Source organism: Chlorocebus sabaeus, chromosome 13 (genome assembly GCF_047675955.1).
Source record: "Chlorocebus sabaeus isolate Y175 chromosome 13, mChlSab1.0.hap1, whole genome shotgun sequence".
NCBI classification, from domain to species: Eukaryota; Metazoa; Chordata; class Mammalia; order Primates; family Cercopithecidae; genus Chlorocebus; species Chlorocebus sabaeus.
The window spans coordinates 68,186,027-68,209,692 of NC_132916.1; the positions used below are offsets into that span (position 1 = coordinate 68,186,027).

The following is a 23,666-nucleotide window of genomic DNA, read 5'->3' on the forward strand; positions in this document are numbered from 1 at the left end:
ACTTTCCCTGATCTGCTTCCTAACACCTCCTTCCAAGCACAGATAGGATTTCACGCATCCTCCAGTAGCTAGGTGGTACAGGTCTGATTTCCCATCAGACTGTGAGCTTTTTGAGGGCATTCATAATGACCTTCTTTTCTGTAGTGCCTACATTTACAGCAGAAAAGCGGCACTCAAAATGTTTGTTGAAGCTCTCCAGTGAACTGGGGTTCTAATTATTGAGTGAAGAACTTGACACTAAGTGGTTGTTGCCTGCATTATCCCATCCCATCTCTGCAGAGAGATGGGAGCAGCAGAGGGCGCTGTCACTGCAGGTGTAGGGGCATTTTTCCTCTTGATGACATGCCAGCTGGCCCCCTGGGGCCACAGCTCCACCATAAGGGTTCCCAGTTTTGTTTGTTTGTTTTTTTTACAATGAGGGTGTTCTAGAAGAAAGGGCTCAACGAATCCACTGAGCATGGATTACCAATTGCAATAGCTCCAGTTTGTGATAAAGATGACAATTTTCTTTCTTTTTCTTTTTCTTTTTTTTTTTTTTTTTTTTTGAGACAGAGTCTCGCTCTGTTGCCCAGGCTGGAGTGCAGTGTCACAGTGTTGACTCACTGCAACCTCCACCCCCGGGGATTCAAGCAATTCTCGTGTCTCAGCCTCCCAAGTAGCTGGGATTACAGGCATCAATCTCCAGCTAACTTTTGTATTTTCAGTAGAGATGGACTTTCACCATGTTGGCAAGGCTGGTTTTGAACCCCTGATCTCAAGTCATCCTCCTGCCTCAGCCTCTCAAAATGCTGGGATTACAAGCATGAGCCACTGTGCCTGGAATGACAATTTTTATTATCAAGTTTGTGAAACCCAGAATGATCTAGGGCCTCGGTAGCCATTGAACCCTGGGGCACCCTTGAACAAAAATATGGGCTTCTCAGCCACTATGCCTTGACATCCTCTCTAATCAGAAGTTTGTGTAATAAGTACAAAAGACAATTTTCACAGTGACAATGATACTGTGAACTGTCAAAGGGAGAGTAGACATGACTGTGGTGACAATGCAGCAGCAGCAGGACCCTGTCCTCTCATAAGTGGGCATCCTTTCCCCATGTGAACCCCACATAGCAGAAACGCCCATCTCCTGAAGTCCTTTTATCATGTTATGAATTATTTACACTTCCATATATTTCAGTTAAAGAGTGGTAATCAGATCTGCATGGATGCCACTTGGGTCATCTGTCATTTCACTTGAAGGCAGAGAAATGTTTTTAACTGGTAAGTACAACCTTATCATAAAAGTCTATTTTCTGTAAGAAATACTGAAAATATGTTGAAAACCTCCCTTAGTGCCCTTCAGGACACATAAGAATCCTAGTATACCAGGTTGGGAACTATTGCTATAGGATTTGAAAGGAATAGCAAACAGTATTATCTGGAAGTGAAGAGGAAAAAGAGATTCTACTTAAAAATATTTGTGAAATGACTGAAAGAAATAAATCTATGAAGTTGTTTAGAACATGGTCCTTTATGGAAAGAGCTGCCTGCTGTAGATCCCATTCACATTTTATATATTTGTAATGCCTTACAAAGCTAGTCTTTGCACTTGAAGCTACTGCTAATTGAGCAATAGAATCATACCTCATAAGGCTTAAACTGTATTTAAATATTTTGATAGGGGATCCAGAAATCTGAGTAAAACCCTGGGTTCTGCTGGTGCACATGGCTCACATATAAGGCATTTGAAGGACTTATGGTCTTGATGGGGAACACTATCAACTCTGATTCTGTTTGTCTGAGGTTACTTAGGGTACAAGATGAAGACATGGTTCCTTCTGGAACCACCATGGCCAGCAGCCGCATGTTGGGCAGCTGCTGATACTCAGGGTGCCCGGGCGGGAGAGGGTGAGAGGGCAGCCCTGGTCAAATTCCTTGCTGCTGCCAGAGGAAGCAGTTTTGCCATGTGTGTCCACATGGATATGATTAGCTGCTGAGGTGGAGTTGATATCTGAGCGAGGCTCTCGAGGACACATTCTGGATAGATCTCCATATGGGAGTTGGATGACTGCCACCAGCCAGTCTTGGCAGTCCCCAGAATTCTTCTGAAGTGGACAGTGGAAGAAGTGAAACATTGCCTGGCAGCTGGCATCAATGCAGTCTCTGGATATGCAGAAGAAAAGGTTCAAAAGGAACTGAACCCAATCCAGTCTTTATATGGTAAATATCCCAGCTTCACGGTAGAAGAGCAGGCGTGGCAGAAATAAAAGAAAACTCAACTTTTTCAGACCAGGGGACAGGTAAGAGAAACAGAGAGGAATAAAGGGAGGAGGCCCTGGGATTCGGCAGAGAGGGAAGAGCCGCCAGACTGTGGCCCTACTCCAGCCTCTGCCATAGAGCTGTGTAATCCTGGGGAAGGCATTGAACCTCTTTGTGCCTCAGTTTCTTCACCTATTAAATGTGAATGATAATTGTACATCTTCCTCCTAGGTGTGTCGTGAGAATTAAATCATGCGAAGTCCACGTCAAGCCTAGTCTACCTGTGAACCAGTATTATCGTGTGTGTGCTAGATCAATTCAGGGGAGCCTATGGGAAGGAGCATTTCTGTCCTGATTCCCATTTAGTCTGAAGTCCTAAATGAGAATCAGGACATTTCTGTCCTGATTAGGACTCAGGCTAACTGGCAAGTGTAGCAAGGTACAGTCATGTTAGACAGATGGAGAGGCTGCTTTTTAGCTTTCCTGGCGTGACCTTGATATTCGAGTGACACAAACAGGACCCAAAATTAGCCAAGAATCTAATAGAAAATCTGCCCTGAGTGGTTTTCTGTGGCCAGGGCCTCCTGTGCCAAGGACCTGGGGTTCACAGCCATTCCTCAGAGGACTCTTGCCTGTTTGTGGAAACTGAATGGGGAGGCAGGAGCCCAATACAGACCAGATCTTGAATTAGAGCAGCTTCAGGCTTCATCTGGGAACAAAGAAAGAACCGGTGTCAGCACTCCAGGACTAGAGAAGGCAGGGATGGCGTGTTCCTTCGCAGAACCTGGAGAACCCCTCAGGACCCCCGCCCCTACTCCACGCCACCTTAGAGAGCAGCAGGGGAGGGGGGGGCATCTGCAATATTGAGCGTTGTTACCCAAAGAACAGCCTACATATTTGCTGAAGATGCTGCTTAATTGACAAGATTTGACTATGTTTAATGCAGGTAGAATATTTAAATTTGATCACCAACCACCCAGTGTGTGCATGGGGGACAAGAGCATGCTGTCTGCTGAGGCAAGCAGGGTGACTAGAAACAAAAACAAATGGCCACTTTTTCTCTGCACCAGGGTCATCAGTGGCAGGTAATTTAATGACCCTAGTATGCAGCTAAGCATCAGAACACGTGATACATTTGCCTTCTACTTCTCTCCTTCCCAATGTCTTCAGGGAAAAATGAATGATCTAATGAGTGGTTGTGCATGGAGGCCCAGTTCAGGGAGATGAGGTCTCAGTCACACGTCGAGTCTCCTTTCCAGTGGCCCTTATGGCTGAGGGAGACAGTGTCCCCTGGGCTGCACCAGTTGGAAGAAAAGGTGGAGTTTTCACAACCCTGGTTAGAAGTGGGAGGGAAGAGGTCAAGTCCTTAAGAGGAAGAGGAGGCACAAAAAGAAAGAAGGAACTGAAAGAACTGAGATAGGGCTGGGAAAGAGGGAGAAAGGAGATGAAAGAAAAAAGAAAGAAGAAAGAAGGAAGAGGGAAAGAAGGAAGGAAGGAAGGGAGGGAGGAGAGAGAGGAAGGAAGAAAGGAAGGAAGGGAGGGAGGGAGGGAAAGAGAGAGTGAAAGAAAGAAAAGAGAGAAGGAAAGAAGGAAGGAAGGAAGGAAGGAAGGAAGGAAGGAAGGAAGGAAGGAAGGAAGGAAGGAAGGAAGGAAGAAAGAAAGAAAGAAAGAGAAAGAAAGAAAGAAAGAAAGAAAGAAAGAAAGAAAGAAAGAAAGAAAGAAAGAAAGAAAGAAAGAAAGAGAAAGAAAGAAGTGGGGGGGGGGGAGAGAGAGAGAGATTGGACATCAGAGAATGGAGCTGGGAAAAAAAAAAAAGATTCAAACACAAAGAAATTCAAAACCAAGAGTGTCCCAAAACTAGAATAAAAAGGAAACTAAAACACAAAGACAAACCATAAGCAAAAATAATGAATAAAGACAAGAGAAGAGGGAAGAAGAGGAAGTATCAAAACAAGATGCTAAAATAAACCCCCAAACCAAAGCAATATGAGAAGCATTAGGCTGAGCTCATCACAGCAGGCATGCCAGCAGGGGCACAGGGGAGGGGACAGCGAAGGAGGAACCAAGGAGGGACTGGCAAAGGTGAGCACGAGCAAGTGCAGGAAATCTGTTGGGGAGGTGATGGGCAAGGGCTGAAGAACAAGTGGGGAAGAAGATATGGATGAAAAAGAGAGTGGAGTCCTCCTGAAATAAGGAACCGAAATAATGACGAATGAATGAATGAATGCAGTGTTTTCATTCACATAATAACCAGAGTCTAGGCAGCTTTCCTCAGTTTAGCAGAATGGTTAAAAATCTGGGCCCTATACTACTTAGCAAATTATTCATGGGTGCACACACTTTTAGGGGGTAGAACCCACATAGAAAGGTTATCTAGTGCTGAGATGTCCTTTCTCAATCATCAGTCTGCCCTTGCCATACACTATTCTGATGGTGTATGATGTATTCTGTATGGGTAGGTAAGTATTCTGTATGTATATGTATGTATTCTGATGACGTGTGATGTATTCTGATGGTGTATATATGTTGTAAAGTCACGCTGGTGTTTTGATTCTTTCATTTCACTGTCGAGTGAAGCCTCTGATGCAGTGGAGCAGGTTGAGAACTGCCAGACTGTGCTGTGACTTTCCTGGGCCCTGGGCACCTTTGCCTTCATGGATCTCTTATTCCTCCATTTAAAAAAAAGTCATAGAGGTATATTCCACAGCAATGTTGGTAAACAGGTGAATGTATGAATATTACATATTAAAACATTTTCTTTGACTTGCAAGGTTTTTTTTTCTCCTTCAGATTTTAGATGGAATTAAAATATTTGTGTGGGTCTCTACAAGTATTGCCAGCACTGCACCTGCCACACCTGATGGATAAGTCAGCTCTGGAGAACTTAGAGATACAGAGTAATAACCACTAACAATATACAAAGAGATTCGATTAAATATTTGTATCAATGTGAGCCAAGGTAGGTACATTAAAATAGCAGTGATTGGATGCAGTGATCACGGAAATTTCATGATTCAAGGCAAAGGTAGTTTCTTTAGGGTGCTGGCATATACTTACTGAGTTTAGTGTTTACTATATGCTAGGCTGTTCTGAATAATATATATATATGCTTTTATTAAGTCCTCATAAGCTACATTCAAGTATATAAAGTACCTCCAAATGTACTTTTATTATTCTCAATCTACAGATAAGGACAAGAAGCACAGAGAGTTAAATAACTTGTTAAATAGTGTAGGGCCCAGGTTTTTAACCATCCTGCTAAACTGAAGAAAGCTGCCTAGACTCTGGTTATTATGTGAATGAAAACACTATATTCATTCATTCATTGATCATTATTTCAGTTCCTTATTTCAGTTATTAATTACCAATTCACTTAGTGTATGTGAGAAACAGGTCTCGCTCTGTCACCCAGGCTGGAGTGCAGTGGTGCAATTTCAGCTCACTGCAACCTCCGCCTCCTGGGCTCAAGAGATTCTGCCATCTCAGCCTCTGAAGTAGCTGGGACTACAGATGTGTGCCACCATGCCAAGCTAATTTTTGTAGAGACAAGGTTATGCTATGTTTGCCAGGCTGGTCTGCAACTCCTGAACTCAACCAATTCTCCCACTGCGGCCTCCCAAGGTGATTACAGGTGTGAGTCACGACACTCCACCTGTTAATTACATCTTTATTTCAGTAGGTTGAAGTATATTTATTCAGCCTTTGCTCTGTGTCAAGTACTGATCTGAGCTCAGCAGTTGCAATGGCAGAAACACAGACCCGGCCCTATTCCTTATATGGCTGACTCTCTAGTAGGAAATATGGACATTAAACAAATGACCACCTAAATATAACACTGCGAACTGGACTTCATAGCATGAACCATGGAATTATATCAAAGCACTGGGATCCCAATCTAATCTGGGCATCAGAGAAAGCTTCCCTGAGGAATTAAAATTTGAATGAGATCTCAATAATTAGTTAATGTATTAGGCAAACAGTGGGAGCAAGCATGTTCCAGGCAGAGGCCAACAACATGGGTCAGGTGCACAGGACATAAACTGAGCCATCAAGAAGCTTCCAATGTGAAAAGAGAATAAACCCATAGAGACAAGCAATGAAGTGTTGCCATGAGACAGATGTGTGGAGCATTTGAACAATGGGAGAGAAAGTGCTGGTAGGAGAGAGGTGGTCTTCAAGTCAATGGAAGCAATGTACGACGAGATCTGTAAGGAAAACTAGAAAAGCCAAGAGGCAGGCAGAGGATCTTATCCATTTTAGAGCCCTGGGGGCTATTTACTGGAGTAGCTGAAGATAGCACTGTGGACACAGACTAAAAAGGAAGAAACTGCTGTGAGCTCCATGTGAGGCTTCATAGATGAGACCTATGGAGCCATCCAAGATCATATCCTGACACAGTGGTCAAAATAAAGAAGCAAGTGTGAGCAGTGGTGAGAAAAAAAAGACAAACTTAACATTTGCTTTACACAAATAAATTACATTCTGAAAAACAATAGTGCCCTTCATAAATGTTTAGTACTAAAAGAATTCAGTATTAAGAAGGCAAGCAAATTATACTAAAAACACTACTATGGTTAAGCTGATAGAAATGAAATACACTGGTTAATTCAATTACGTCTGCACATCTAACTTTTCTACTAGAATGTCTCCAATTACTCATTGAAGTCCTATATTCAAATCAAAGTCTCTAATTTGATGGCATTTTTCTTTGGCAGAAAGAAATACCAGAAACATAAATGACATATTTACATTTAATTGTAGCTTGAGTAAAAATAATAGTATCGGCCGGGCGCGGTGGCTCAAGCCTGTAATCCCAGCACTTTGGGAGGCTGAGACGGGCGGATCACGAGGTCAGGAGATCGAGACCATCCTGGCTAACACGGTGAAACCCCGTCTCTACTAAAAAGTACAAAAAACTAGTCGGGCGAGGTGGCGGGCGCCTGTAGTCCCAGCTACTCCGGAGGCTGAGGCAGGAGAATGGCGTAAACCCGGGGGGAGGAGCTTGCGGTGAGCAGAGATCCGGCCACTGCACTCCAGCCTGGGTGACAGAGCCAGACTCCGTCTCAAAAAAAAAATAATAATAATAGTATCTAGAAAGATAATTTTTAAATAAATGGTGATCGATTTTTGGCAAATATGCATTGGTTATCACAGAAGGAGAAGTGGGCAAAGGAAATATGTGTGAAACTTATGTAAACTAACACAATCACATGCCTTTTGGGGTTACTAAAGGTTCAGAAATAAAACTTACAGAAATAAAAAAAAAAAAAAAGAAAAGAAAAGCCATGCCCTGCAGACTGGTCCCAAGCTAGAGACCCGTTTTTCCAATTGTCCAAAGAATCCCTTTGGCAGGCTGTTTAATACACATGACTCCAATCTCTTGAAGTCTCTAGATGGAGGCCACATGCCATTGCCTTAAAAACACCCTCTGTATCCATGCATGTTGATTCTTGAGAACTTAACAGAAAGAACTTGATTCATTCTGTGAAGATCAGGAAAGCTCATATTATTATCTGACTACAGAACTGCTCAATGTTCATCCCAAAAAAGTAAGACTCCCTTAAATATCTGCATAAGATTCATTCTCTGTGTTTTATTTTCCTAATTTTCTCCAAAGAGATGTGTTACTTTTATCAATAAAATATTAAAATGTAAACCATGGAATCAGGGAAGGAAAATGGCAGATAGGAGGCAGGACGAAATTGCAGCTCACACTCAGAGGGACAGAGCAGCATGTGGAGAGTCATATTGTGGATTTTTGCTCCAGAACTACTGCAGGATTATACTAGGAAAGCCAAGAGAATCCACAGACCCCCTTAAGGAAGCATATTGCTTCTGCAGGACCCAGGAAACAGCCCAAATACTACACAGCAAGAAGGTGCAATCTATGAACCAGAAAGTAGGTCCTCACCAGACACTAAATCAGCTGGTGTCTTGACCTTGGACTTCCCAGCCTCCAGAACTGCCAGAAGTAAGTTTCTATTTGTTATTAGTTAAAAAAAAATAAGTAAGCCATGTAGTTTATTCATCAGCGTGTGAAGCAAAATGGAATCATAAAAATGAAACGTTCATTACAATTTTTTGAAAACTGCTATTTGTTTTGTTTTGTTTTGTTTTGTTTTTGAGACTAGGTCGCTGTGTTGCCCAGGCTGGAGTGCAGTGGCTGTTCACAAGTGTGATCATGGCACACTGCATCTCAAACTCCTGGCCTCAAGTGATCCTCCTGCCTCAGTCTCCTGAAGAGTTGGGATTACAGAATGCACCACCACGCACAGCCTTGTTTGTTTTAGAAGGTAAGATCCATATCGAATTTTTTAAAATCAGTGACTGAGCAACATAAAACATGAGGATTTCCCAGATTTCCCTTCTTTTGTTGAAAATGTTAAAAAGCGATCTTAAATTTATGGATACATAGAAAACATAAAATTTATCCATTTGATTTATGTACTTCATAATAGCTTGTGACATGCTCAAAATAACAAGATTTTTTTCAATTATTTCATATGTTCTTTTAAAAATCACGTTTTATTAAATTTATTCATTCAACAAATTAATTTTGAACACCTAACATATACTAACAAATGTGCCAAGTCCAGAAGATTCAAGGATGAATCAGAGGCCATCCTTGACTTTAAAAAGCTGACAGTCTAGTAGAGCCAAGCCAACACGAAAATAAATAAATGCAATAAGGACCAAAAGCACAATTATTGAAATATGTGCAGGGTAGAGGTGCTGAGCATTGGGAGATACAGAATAACTAATTCCTATTAGCTGCTTCTGTGTGTATGCCAGATAGTGTTCTGAGTGCTTTACTTACATATATTAGCTCCTCACCAACCTGTGATCATTTCTATTATCATATTGTTACACTCATTTTACAGATGAGTGACTGAGACAAAGAGTGGTCGCCTCGCTTGCCCAAAGTCACTCAGCTATACTGAGTGGCAGAACCAGGATTTAAATGAACGTAGGCCACTGGGCTTATGAACTCTCTGCTCTCAACCACTACACATTTGCTGTCCAGACTGTCCAGCAGACTGTCTAGAAAGAAATGCAAAGCACTTTAAGCAGAGAGGGCAGCTTGGGCAAGGGCGCAAGTGCAGGAAAGACACAAGCACCTTCTGGAGTCAAGCAGATAGGATACCAGAAGGCTGAGGAATATGTCACAATGTGGGGAGGCTTGGATCAATTAGGGTAGACGATGAGAGGCCATTGAAGGATTGTAGTCAGAAGAGTGATGGGGCAGATCTGTTTCTTAAAAAGACTATTTTGACTGTGTTAGGGAGGATGTGCTGCAGAGGTTCTGGATGCCGGTGGGGAAGGGAGGATGTGTTGCAGGAGGATGTGTTGCAGAGGGAGGATGTGATGCAGAGGGTCTGGACACAGGTGGGAAACCCCCTTTAGAGACCGTTTCTTCCAGGTAAGAGAAGGCTGTAGCAGTGGAGTTGCAGAGAGAAGAATGGACCAGAGCTATTTTAAGGAAGACTAGGCCAGTGCCAGTTTTGATTAGTGGATGCCAAACTTAGTGGTCGTTTAATGTTTTTATATTAAACCTTCAGCAGAATCAACAGTGTGCTTCATGAAGGCAGAGCCCAGATTTGTTTTTCTCACCATTGTGCTCCCAAGGCTTGGTAATGTGCTCTGGAAATACTTATTGATTGGATGAGTTAATGAATAAGTGAATAAACCAACAAATAAGTAAAGAAAAAAAAGAATGAATCAAAGAAATGACTCAGTATTGGATTAGACCAAGTGCATAAGGGAAGAAGTTAATGGATTCTCAAATGACTTGCCTAAAAGATTAGGTCAATTTCTCTTTTCTTATGCACTAAATTTTGTTTCCAGACCTTTCTTATGAGTATTGTGTGTGGAACATAAAGCAACCAACTCAGCTCCACGATTTGGCTATTGGGGGACCCATGAAAGAGCCTGCCCAGCCCTGCCTGCTTCTGGGGGTCTCGGTCGTGTCATGTGACTACATCACTTGGCTCCGTTTCCAAGTTCCCCACTTCTAACCTCTCTGGAGCTCACATTCATCTTTCAAAAACATCACTTCCGTTATATCACCCATCACTCACTCCCTTCACTACACATCTCTTTGCCATGCTTTAGTTTTCATCTGAGCACTTACTGTTTCCTGACATTATGTCATTCATTCATTCATTCATTCATTCATTCATTCATTCATTTTATTTGGTTCTCTGTTAGTTTCCTATTGCTGCAGTAGCAAATTGCCATAAACTTAGTGGCTGAAAACACAGATTTATCATCTTGTAGTTTTGAGGAAAGAAATCTGAAATGGGCCTCACTGAGATAAAGTCACTGTGGCCAGGCCTGCATTATTTCTGGAAGCTCCAGGGGACAATCTGTTTCCTTACCTCTTTCAGCTTCTAGAGGCTGCCCTCATTTCTCATCTTGTGGACCCTTTGATCTTTAAAGCCAGCAAAGGCAGCTTGAGTCTTTCTCATGATGCCATCTCTCTGGTCTCACTCTTCTGCCTTCCACTTCCCCATTCAAGGACTCTTGTGATTACATTGGGCTCACCTAGATAAACCAGGATAATCTTATTTTAAGGTTAGCTGATTAGCAACTTTAATTCTAGCTGCAATTTTAATTCCCCCTCACCATGTAACAACATATTTACGGATTACAAGGATTAGGATGTGGATGTCTTTTTTTTTTTTTTTTTTTTTTTTTTTTGAGATGGTGTCTTGCTCTGTCACCCAGGCGGGAGTGCAGTGGCACAATCTCGGCTCACAGAAACCTCCGCCTCCCGAGTTCAAGCCTCAGTCTCCCGAGTAGCTTGGATTTCAGGCACGCCACCACGCCTAGCTAATTTTTGTATTTTTAGTAGAGACGGGGTTTCACCATGTTGGCCAGGCTGATCTTGAACTCCTGACCTTGTGATCCACCCGCCTTGGCCTCCCAACGTGCTGAGATTACAGGCATGAGCCACCACACTTGGCCCAGGATGTGGATGTCTTTGAGGGGCCATTTTCTGCCCAGCACAATCTGCCTCTTCTAGAATTTAAGTCTCTTGAGAGCAAACCTTTGTCTACTTTGCTTTCTACAATACAGTCATTGATTAGAAGAGGGCCAGTATATTGTAAGCATGCAGTAAATATGTTTTGAATAAATCAGCAAATCTTGTCCTTCTCTTTCACAATCCACCTCATACCAAGGCAGAATAATTTTCCTTAATATCAGCATGGATCATAATATATTCTTTGATATCGTTTGGCTGTGTTCCCATCCAAATCTCATCTTGAATTGTAGTTCCCATAATCCCCAGGTGTCATGGGAGAGAGCCAGTGGGAGGTAATGAATCATGAGGGTGGTTACCCCCCTGCTGTTGTTCTCATAATAGTGAGTGAGTTCTTACAAGATCTGATGGTTTTATATGGGGCTTCCCACCTATTGCTCTGCACTTCTCTTTCCTGCTGCCATGTGAAGAAGTACATGTTTGCTTCCCCTTCTGCCATGACTGTAAGTTTCCTGAGGCCTCCCCAGCACTGTGGAACTGTGAGTCAAATAAACCTCTTTCCTTTATAAATTACCCAGCTTGGGTATGCTTTATTAGAATCATAAGAATGGACTAATACACTCTTGCTCAGAGAACATGAATCGAGCACTTCTAGGTGAGATGGCAGATTGGCCCCAGCCACCTTGTTCTTTCCTAGCAAATTCCAGTGGAAGTAACAGCAGATCTTGCAAATAGAGAAACATCTGCCTCAGTTCTGAACCAAGCAAGTGACCATCCTCATGCCACAAAACAGAAGAACTTCTGCCAGATCCAGAACTGTCACCCTTGGGTCGTATGGAGGCTTTGAAGGTTGAGATTCAATCCTCATTCCTGAGAAGGTGAGAAGCATAGCAAAGAGGTCAGGGGGTCTGAGGGGCCTCAGTGATGCCCCTTACTTGAGCTCTCTCTGATCTCTCTAAACTAGGAGCTCTAGAACCCCATTGTGAATGTGGATATTGTTATAGATGCAAATGTCCACCTGTTCAGAGAATTAGGCAAGACAGAGAGAGTTGTTTTTCTGGGAACACTGTCTGAGCGAGAAACCACAAAGCTTCTGGTCATGGTTCCTGCCCTGCCTCCCTCTCTACTTCTCTGGAGCTCCTGTAACTCCAAGTGGATAATATACTGTTTTGTTTTTGTCATTGTTATTGTTGGTGTTGCTTGCCTTTACTTTGTAAAATATGAACCTTTCATCATATGAGTGACTTTGGCAAAATGCACCTCAGTCATTCAAATACTTCCTATTTATTAAGTGCCTCCTACTGTGCAATCCATATGCTAGGCACTGCAGATGATGTCTTAGTCTTTACAACAGCCTTGTAGGTTGGATAGCATCATTCCCTTTTCAGAAATGCAGGAACATGCCTAAGGCTCAGAGTCTTCTGAGTGGGAGAGTTCAGATGCAGCTCACTCAGAGGTCTCCGCTGGCCCAGATCTGTCTATCATCTTCTAGTATAAATGAAGGCAGCCACTCCGAAGGCAGGAGGACCAGGCCTAATCTGAAACCTGTGATCATTGAAACAAGCATGGCTTGCTCTGCACACTTGGGGTTCAAATGAATGGGTCTCTATTTCCTCCTTTCCACATAATCACTCAAATAAGATAGGGACTGAAGTCAGGCAAGTGAGACTCTCATCCCAGGAACAAAATAGAAGGAAACACAAAAAAACTCAGTAATCAAGATAAATAATAACTTTAATTCAATACAGTGTTTTAAAAAATCAAGTACTCAAACTATAACTATCTGCCTAGCTATTTTTAAACATGAAGTTTTGCCAAAGCTGGGATGAGGTTTGAGCAAATGAGGCCAGTTCGATGTCAGATCCTGTCTATTTGAAGTTTGATATTTTGTTCAACATGTTTATTTTATGTTATGTTTTCATTAATTCTATCTGAAGCACCCACCCACCTTCTCAGCAGAAAGCCTGATATCTCCCTCTGGGGCCACCCTTTCCACATGAGTTATAGGGACCTGTGATGTGCAAAAGGAAGTTACATAGCTTCTCTCCATAATTTCTATCTTTTGGGCACAAAATTCTGACTTTTGAAGAATACAGTTATGTAATCACCACCACAATCAAGATTTACAACAGTTCCATTATCCTAAAGAGTCATCTCCTCCTCCACTCCCAATAACGGGCAACTACTGATCTGTTTTTCTGTCCCTATAGTTTTGCCTTTACCAGAATGTCATTTACATGTAACAATATAGTCTGAAGTCTCTTGAGCCTGGCTCCTTTCACTTAGTGTAAGTACCTGAGAGTCTTCCATGTTGTGTGTAGCAGTAGTTCCTACTTTGCATTGCTGGGTAGTATTCCATTGTTGGATGTACTTATTTGGGTTGTTTTCAGTTTGGGGAGGCTATTAATAAAGCCACTATAAACACTTGCTTTCAGAGTTTTACATGAATATAAGTTTTCATTTCCCTTGCGTAAATACCCATGAGTGGGTTTATTGAATCATTTGTTACATCTACTTTTCACTTTCTAAGAAATTGCCAGACTAGTTTCCAAAGGGGCCCTTTTGCATTCCCACCAACAATTGACTTTAGTGTTTTGAGGGTGGGACTAAGGAGGACCCAATCCCCAGCTGTGTTGACATCCCCACCTCCCGACTGTGAATGGGGTCATGACCTCTGGCATCTTAGTGACGGGCACATTAGTACTCCCCAGCAATCTCTGAGGAGTGAGGACATGGAAGGAGTGATTTCTGAGTTGTCTTGGAGATCTACTCAAAGGACGTTGTGAAACCTAGGTGTTCAACAACAAATAAATAGATAAAGAAAATGTAGTGTATATATACCATGGAATACTATTCAGCCATAAAAAGAATGAAATCCTGTCATTCGAGGCAACATGGATGGAACTGGAGGACCTTATGTTAAGTGAAATAAAGCCAGGCACAGAAAGTTAAACACCGCATGTTCTCACTTATATGTGGAAGCTAAAAAAAGTTTATCTCACAGAAGTAAAAAGTAGAGCAGAAGATACTAGAGGCTGGGAAGAGTAGAGGGAAGGGAGGAATAGGAACAGATTTGTTAAAGGGTACAAAATTATAGCTAGACAGAAGAAATAAGTTATAGTGTCCTATACCATTATAGGATGACTATAGCTAACAATAACATATTATATAGTTTCAAATGGCTAGAAGGAGGATATTGAATGTTCCCAACACAAAGAAATGATAAATGTTTGGGATAAGGGATATACTAATTACCCTGATGTGATCATATACATTATATGTATTGAAACATCGCTATGTACCCCACGAATATGCACAATTATTGTGTGTCAATTAAAAAATACAAATATAAAAGAAAAAAAAAAAACCCGTGACTGAGTCTAGCAGGGATGGAAGGAGTCATTAGTGAATCACTTGCCTTCAATGAGAGAGCTAGAGTTGCAGAAGCAGCAGTCGCTGAGGCTAACAATCAACACAGTCGCCTCCTGTCTTCCTAGACCCATAAGCCCAAAAGTTACTGTTTGATTCAAGACAAGGAAGGCATCCTGGAAAATGTCTTTTAGGCAATGTTTGTAGAAGGAGCTGAGCTAGCTGTGATTTATAGAAACAAAGAAATAGAATGTGTATCCTGAATGTCTTAGCACTGTATTGTGCTCCTACTACCCGCCATTCATTACACCCAGTGCTTTATATGCACGAATTTCAATCCTGAAAACACCACCACAAATTAAATGTACGCATTACTTAGGGATCAAATTGAGGTATCAAAACTGAAGCAAAAGATAGTGATGCTGATCATGTTTCTTTTGTGCCTAAATCTTTTTACAGCCCTCTTTCACATTCCAGCACGTTACCGCTTTTCTCCAAGGCTCCAGCCATACTCACCTCCCTCCTTTTTGCTTCCATTTTCCTGCCTTGGGCCCGCATGCATGGTAGTTTCCCTACCTGGGATGCCTTCCCTACCTCTTCCTCTTTTTTATCCCTACTCACTTGTATGAGCCACTTCTTGCGTCCTGAAACTTTTCCTGACTCACCCCAAAAGGGCCAACTATTCGCTTCTTTATCTCTCCACTGTAATTTGTACACCCCTGTCTCCTATGTTGCTAGTCCAAGATTAGAGAGATTTCTATTCACTTCTGTGTGCCCAGCACAGAGCCTGAGCCTATTAGGACATAGTAGCTGTTTTAATTTATTTATGTGTTATTGTATTTTTAATTGACAAGTAACAATTGCATATATTTATAGCATGCATGATGTTTCAAGGCATGTATAGATTGTGGAATGATCAAATCAAGATAATTAGCCTATCTATTACTGCAAATATTTATCTTTTTTTGAGCTGGGGTCTCACTGTGTTGCCTAGGCTGGAGTGTAGTGACTCAATCATGGCTTACTGCAGCCTCAACCTCCCTGGGCTAAGGTGATCCTCCCACCTCAGACTCCAGAGTCTCTGGAATTACAGGTGCACATCACCACACCTGGTTATTTTATGTACTTTTTTGTAGTGATGGGGTTTTGCCATGTTGCCCAGGCTGGTCTTGAACTCGTGGGCTCAAGCAATCTGTCTGTCTCAACCTCCCAAAATGCTAGGATTACAGGCATAAGCACCTAGCCCAAATATTTATCATTTCTTTGTGGTGAGAACACCTAAAATGCTCTCTTTTCATTATTCCAAAATATACATTATTAAGGATAGTCACTGTGCTGTTGCAATACAGCACCAGACCTTATGCCTCCCCCTGTCGGACTGAAACCCTGGACCTATTGAGCACCCCAGTCTCTGATAACCACCATCCTACACTCTACTTCTATGAGTTTGTCTTAGAGTAAGAAGAAGAAAGGAAGAGTGGGAGGAAGAGATCATGGTAAAGGAGGTACTCTAGAGTACCTCTAGAGGGAAATGCCGCCGGGTACTCTAGAGGGAAATGGTAGGGTGGGCTCAAAAACTATGAGTCAGCTTTGGCCTCTCTCATGAAATAATTTCATCTTCGATTTTAAAATGAAAACAAAGAAAAAATTTCATAGAACCATCACATTCCAGAACAGAAGAGGCCTTAGAGACTATCAAAACTAACTTCCTGTTTTTTGTTTCTCTCTCTTTTTTTTAAGTGACTTTAAAAGCAGGCCTACTTTCACTATCAGATGGTGATTTATCCTCACTCTGTTTATTACCTGGATTCCTTGCATTTCTTTATTTCATTTTCATTTTGTATGGTCAATTTTGATCTCTGCCCTTTCTTTTCAGATAATATTTTGATCTTTATCTAACTTGCAATGATTTTTATCTGCCTATATTAAGGAAATGCTATTGTCAGTGAAAGACACTTAGTTCTAAAGCCAAGTATTTTGGGAAAATATTTCATAAGAAAACATACCATATTTTTATGTGCATGTTTTGCATATAAACTCTGAGAAATAAAACTTTTTAATATATTAGGGGGATGAGGAAGATAGCAAAAGAAAATTGCAATTATAAAAATAATTAGTTAGAAGGGGATGGATATTGTCTTAAGGAATGCCTTTAGGAAGTTTGATTTTAACCAGAATGTCACAACTGTTTCCATTACCAGGAAAAGTCCACATTCATGCATCTAAAGATGACTGATGAAACAGGGACAAATTCAGTTACAAGGGTCATTTAGCTCCCTAGCTTGTGTAATTTAAGAAATGCGGGTACCTTTCATTATGTATCAAAGTCTTTGAATAAAAATTCCTCCTTCCGTGAGTGAATCTGCAATGTATAAAGGGCCCTTCAAGTGGCACTGTGGCTTTAAGAGGGGCTCCTGGCACAGCAAGGAGGAGGAAGACACTGGCCAGAGATGAGACAGATCCCAGCCCACATTTGGGCTCCTGTTGAAGACAGTGTTCCTAGCACAAATGGGCGGAACAAGCTAGTTGATAAATTTTTATTTATTTCTTTTATAATCTTATGTAAGTCATCACTTTAAAGAGAGTGGTAAAACAGTGAGGTGCAGTTTTTGTTTTGTTTTGTTTTGTTTTGTTTTTACTTTTGGCATTACAACACTGTTATGTGATTAAAACTATGCTTATTTCACCTTCAGTTTTTATCCCTAACCTTTTGGAAATGGTATTCAATGAAAATAGCTAAATAAACTAATAGCGTTTAGAAACATTTTGCTTTGAAAAGCTGTATTGTATGCCTCTTTTTAAAAAATCAGTGTCAAATGGGCACATTTACTATGTGCTGGCCAAAATGTTGTCCGTGATACCAAGGAACACGTCTAAGGAAAAAGAAATCTTATAGCATAGGTGGGACAGGATAAACAAAACTGGAAATAAACAACACCTCAAATAAACAGGATGCCTAATCATTTTAGGATTGCATAGACTTAGTGGTATTTGAAAAGTGAATCCTAGCCCACTTTTGTCCACCTTGTCAGGTTCAAAACTGAGCTACTCCTCACAGGGTTCCTATTCTGCAGTGCTCCACTACAGTGTCCAGAGGAGCCCCAGTCCCTCAAGTCTCTGTGTCCTTTCAGATGACCTTCCTCATCCTGAGGTGCCTTTGCATTTCAGATGCCACATCCTCTGTGAAGCCTTACCTGATTCTCCACCCCAAGCAGGTTAGGTGACTATTCCTCTGAGTTTCCTCAGCCCTTCTACGTAAATCTCAGTTTTGTCAATTGCCATGGACTGCCAGGTAATTATTTGTTAATGTCTACTCCCCAAATAGACTTCATTGGTTGATTCGTTCATTCGATACACAGTGGTGCTGGGAAAATAAAGGCAAGAATCAGTACTTACTGTCTTAACATAGCTCAAAGGGAATAGGGGAGACAGATTAGCACCCCAGCAATTACAATCCTGTGTAAAAAGTGACATAAGACCCTGATGGTGCTGTTTAAGAGGGGCACTTCACCTGGCTTGGAGGTTGGGGAAGTGTCAGGAAAGCTTCCTGGATGGTGCTGTGGTTTGAATATTTGTCCCCTTCAGAATGCCTATACATTGCTGGTGGGAATGTAAATTAGTACAACCTGTTTGGAAAACAGTGTGGAGGTTTCTTAAAGAACTAAAAGTAGATATACCATTCGATCCAGCAATCCTACTCCTGGGAGTCGCTACATGAAAACAACCCATTCACGTATATGTTTATTGCAGCCCAATTCACAATTCCAAAGATATGGAACCAACCTAAGTGTCCATTGACCAATGAGTAGATAAACAAAATGTGGTATATATACAACACGGAATACTAATCAGCCATAAAAGGTAACAAAATAGTGTTTTTTGCAGCAACTTGGATGGAGCTGGAGGCTATTATTCTAAGTGAAGTCACTCAAGAATGGAAAACCAAATACTGTATGTTCTTACTTACAAGTAGGAACTAAGCTATGAGTCTGCAGAGTCAGAGACAGTGATATAATGGACTTTGGAGACTCAGAAACGGGAGGGTAAGAGGAGAGCACGGGATAAAAACTACATATCCGGTTTTCATTCCCACATATATTACTCAAGTGACAGGTGCCTTAAAATCTCGGAATGCATCACCATATAATTCATCCATTTAACCAAAAAACCACCTGTACTCCAAAAGCTGTTGAAATACAAAATACATTTTAAAAAAGAAAAAAGAACATTTGTCCCCTCCAAACTCTTGTTGAAATTTAATCCCCCACGTGGCAGTATTGAGAGGTGGGACCTTCAAGAAGTGATTGGATCAAGAGGGCTCTGCCCTAATGAATGGAATAATCCATTCATGGATTAATGGGTTTATCATGGGAATGGGATTGGTGGCTTCAAAAGCGGGGGAAGAGAGACATGAGCTAATACACTCAGCCCTCTTGCCATGTGATGCCCTTCTCCACCTCTGGACCCTGCAGAGAGTTCCCACCAGCAAGAAGGCCCTCACCAAGATGTGACCCTTTGACCTTGGACTTTGCCTCCATAACTATAAGAAAAGTTCATTTTCGTTATAAACTTTCAGGTATTCTATTAGAAGCAACAGGAAACAAACTAAGACAGATGAGGAGACGCTTGACCTGAGGCTTGAAGGATGAATGACAGTTGGTCAATTAGGTCATGCTAGAGAAGGTGGGGCATGATGCTGCAGACAAAGGAAACGGGAGTCCAAAGGCACCCCGAGAGGAGGAGGAGGTGCCATTCAGAGAATGATGAATTGGTCTGTATGGCTAGAAAGTGGAGTATTGTGCAGAGAGGGAAGATTTTCTGCCCTCTGAGGGTGTGATAATTGAGTCTATGAAAAATGGACAGTAGGCAGATTAACAGGAAAATAAAACCATATTTAATTGTATATATATGCACAGGAGTCCCACAGAATCTGAGACTGGAAGAAGAGCCAGATGATTGAAGCTCATTTAGTATCCCTGAGCTACAGAAAGCAAGAGGGGCTTGGTGCTTCTGGGAGTGGTGGTGACACACATCATGGGAGGGTGAGGGGAGGAAACGTGTGGCAAACAAAGGTTGTCTCATTATGTGGATAAAAATTCTCTCGGGTAATAAAAGTTGTTTCAGAGTAGCCTATCAGAAGAATCTGTAACAGCCTGTGATGAAGTCCATCTGGGCAAAGTGTCAACCTTCATTCTCATCTTATCTATGATAAGATCTTCCCTGGTTGATGAGAGTCCTATAAAAATTGTTTTCCTTTACGGAAGTAAATTTCTTTTACCAAAGGACAGCTTTTCAGAGCTACTCCTGTGTCTGCAGTTTCTCAGAATAACCTGCTCAAAATATGCCAAAGAAGTATATCCCAGAGTGGCATATTTCGGCCTCCTACGGTCATATTTTGAGGTGCTGTGTCCTGAGCTGCCACAGTATGTGTAATAGCAGCAAGGAAAGAGTTTGGGGTAAGGTATAGAACCCTGAAATGCCATGCTGAGGAATATACACTTTATTCTGTGTATATTCATAGACACTTGTTTTGAGGGAATTAAAATGGAAGGGGAGCGAAGTCTTGTGAGTGCTTTGGAAAGATCATTCCTGAAATGGGATGGGGAAAGAGTAGAAGAAAGTGAGTACAGAAACAGAGATTCCCTTTAGGAGAGAACAGAAGATAGAGGCTCAAACTGAAGAGGTGGCAATGGAATAGCAGGGAGGAAACCGATTCTGAGGATATTTATTTAAGGTATTAAGATATTTACTTATTTAAGAGAATAAACAGAGCATGTTCACGGATGAGGAGGAGTTCAACTCGGGGAGTGTTGACTGCCAAATGCCAATAAAACATCAAGAAGGGAAGCCCAGGAAGCAACTAGATGCTGAGATCTGAAGCTCAGGAGAGAGGTCTGGGATGGAGAGAGTCATTCGCGTGTAAGTCAAAGCTGAAGCTGGGATCTCCCAGGAGAAATATGTCAAGTGGGAAGAGAACAGGGCTGATGCTGGACATCTAGGGAACAGTACCTAAGGGCAGATGGAAAAAAGAGATCCTGACAAGAGGGTAACAAGGAAGCAGAGGGGCTGAAGGAACACCTGGGGAGATGAGTGTCCTAGAAATCAGGGAAGCAGAGCTCACAAAAGGAGTGAGTGTTCGAGAGTGTTAAAAGTGACAGAGGACATCAGATTAAGTAAGACCTGAGAGGTTCCCGGTACATTTGACAATGAGCTGCTCAGACGTGATCTTTGCCAAAGCAGTTCCATGCAGTAGGGCGAGCAGTAGTCATAATGCAGATGGTAGAAGAATGAATAGGGAAGGGGGACTGTAAGAATTTGGGAATAGCCTCTAGAGTGTATGCTACTCTCTCTAGAAGATTGACTGTCATGGGAAAATTAATGGAGGAATATAGGGCTGAGAGGTTCCTTGACGATATGGTGAGCCTAGGACAGTGCGTGGTCCAAAAAGGCACTCAAATATGTAATTATCTAATAAAAGTTGAAATGATGAATTGCTAAATAACTGAAAAATGAGTCAGAGAAGACTTCTTGTATTTGAAAGCATTTAATTCCTCATTTATGTATCTTCACAAGAAAGGACACAGAAGATTAACCAGAGAAGGAAAAAGCATGCGGTCTGGAAGAATATGTGAACATTCATGTTGTAAGCAATGGGGAGAGACAATTGGAGTGAGACCCAGGCATAGACAACTGGAATGTGTGCCCCACAGAGAAGGCAGCTTGCGAAGGGGGAGCTTCCTGCTGAGGAAGTTCACTGAGGGAATACAGACAGCATCATCAGGTAATACAATACACTAGATAGCAAACGGTGCTGAGAAGTGCCATTGTAATCTAATGCTGCTTATTCAGGGTAACATTAAAATCTATCTCAGTGCACTCTCAATCTCTTCGATGACCTATTGTCTAAACTAATCCATAGTTAATTCTCTGAAGCCAGAGATATCATTTTCCTATCATAAACTACACAAGATATCAAGAAAGTAAGGCAACATTTGGAGTACTATAAATTTAAACAGACTGTTAGTAGAAAATATTTAGAGCAAGACCAGGCAACATTGGCTGACTTTGTAAAAAGGGACCTGTATTTGGACAGATTTGATTTATTAATTTCGTTATTTTATTTTATTTTGAGACAGGCTCTTGCACTGTTGCCCAGGCTAGTGTGCCGTGGCATGACCATAGTGCCCTGTAACCTTGAACTCCTGGGTTCAGGTGATCCTCCTTCCTCAGCCTCCCGAGTAGCTAGGACTAGAGGCTTGCCTCACCAGTTGGACTAAATTTTTTTTATTTTTAATTTCTGCAGAGATGGGGACTTGCTGTACTGCCCAGGCTGGACATGAACTCTTTGCCTCAAAGGATCCTCCCACCTCAGCCTCTCAAAATACTGAGATTACAGGTGTGAGCCACCGTGTCTGGCCTGTATTTGGACAGTTGTTGCAGCAAAGATGGAATAATCATATCTTCCCTACAGAGTTCCTGTGAGAATTCAAGGTGAAAGCCCTTTTAAGTGATCAAGGGTGAGCTGTCTGTGTGTGTGTGTGTGTGTGTGTGTGTATCATGACCTAGTTGCTACTAAGGCCTTTGTGTGTATCAGTGTACTTCTGCAGCATGTACTCGTGGTTTTTGTTCCTCTTTTCTCTTACCTTCTTGATTAGGTTTGTTCTCTTATTAAATGATATAGTATGTGCAAAATGCCTGACATAGCACCTAGAATCAGGGTTTGTGTGTTAACAGGTATAATTGCTAGTGCTGTACCTTCTTTCCCCCCATATCTCCATCTCTTCCCACTGGCTATCTATGGTCTGTGGGTGAACCAAGGGACATTCCTCCTTTGTCATGAACTTTCAGAGGACTGATGACTCCCGAGCCTGACTTACAGTCTTTTAATTCTGGGCAAGACACAACTTGGGGGCCTAATTGTGAAGCTGATAAAGCTTAGGTTTTGAAATCACCAGCTGAATCAACATAATCTCCACTGCTCATTTTGCAAAATCCTACAAGGTGTGGCATTAGCTAAGATATTTCTAATCAATGCAGCTGCTTTTCCGTTAGAAAGCATTGACTCAGACATCAAATCTGTGATATTTATTTAGTTCTCAGAAGACTGGCTTTTTACACATGACCTTTGAGTATTTACTTATGAAGGAGTTCAGAAAATGCTGCCCCCAAATATGCTGCTTTCGCAGACTTGTTACTTCAAACTGAGGGTGCTTGGGGAAGAGCAATTGCAAGAAGGAGCTTTCTCTGAACTTCCTTTCATCTGCCTAAAGACAGATCTTTCAGCCTGTAATCCTAGCACTTTGGGAGGCCAAGGCAGGTGGATCACCCTGAGGTCAGGAGTTCGAGACCAGCCTGGCCAACGCGGTGAAACCCTGTGTCTACTAAAAACAAAAACAACAACAGCAACAAGAAAAAACACAAAATTTATCTGGGTGTGGTGGTGGACATCTGTAATCCCAACTACTCAAGAGGCTGAGGCAGGAGAATCACTTGAACTCAGGAGGCAGAGGTTGCAGTGAGCTAAGATAGAGACACCGCACTCCAGTCTGGGCCGAAAGAGTGAAACTCCGTCCTCCCCGCCCCCAAAAAAGACAGATCCTCCAATAGGAGTTCATCTGTCAGGAATGGGAAAATCTGGGATTACAGCAGGCCCAGACAGATTATTGCCTATGTTTCTGCTAGAAAACAACTCCTTATTACCTGATCAGCTTTTAAAAATTTGCACAAGAGACAACCTTTATTCTTTATCCACTTCCTCCCCCCACTCTCCCATAACTTGTGTCACCTGCCTGCCCCTCACATTCCAAGATCCTGTTCTTTTCTGTAACTCAGGATGCTATCCAAGCTTCAATCATCTGACCCTTTGAGCCTCATATTTTGTGAAACTCCCTTGTGAACGTTGGTAATTAAAATGGGTTTTCTTTGTCCTGTTAATCTGCCTTATGGCAATTCAATTCATAGACCAGCCAAAGAACCTAGAAGGGTAGAGGGAAGCTATTTTTTGCTCCCTACACCCAGCAGACAGATACCCAGGGATGTGGGCAACCGTGAGAGGTAGAGATGGGCTTTGAGGGCA

The 23,666-nt window shown here is 41.9% G+C and overlaps 1 long non-coding RNA gene across 4 annotated transcripts in view; it reads left to right on the forward strand.

The window, feature by feature from the left end:
* Nucleotides 1-23,452, forward strand: part of LOC103240248 (uncharacterized) — a 26,155-nt gene extending 2,703 nt beyond the window's left edge. The window contains exons 2-5 of one of the 4 annotated variants that reach the window (XR_012095066.1): nucleotides 1,178-8,209; nucleotides 8,365-8,531; nucleotides 21,164-21,371; nucleotides 21,894-23,452. This is a non-coding gene — a long non-coding RNA (uncharacterized lncRNA). Of the gene's footprint in view, nucleotides 1-1,177; nucleotides 8,532-21,163; nucleotides 21,372-21,893 lie in introns of all 4 variants that reach the window. The other 3 variants (XR_012095067.1, XR_012095068.1, XR_012095065.1) reach the window with 3 other exon arrangements.
* The last annotated feature ends 214 nt before the right edge of the window (nucleotides 23,453-23,666 follow it).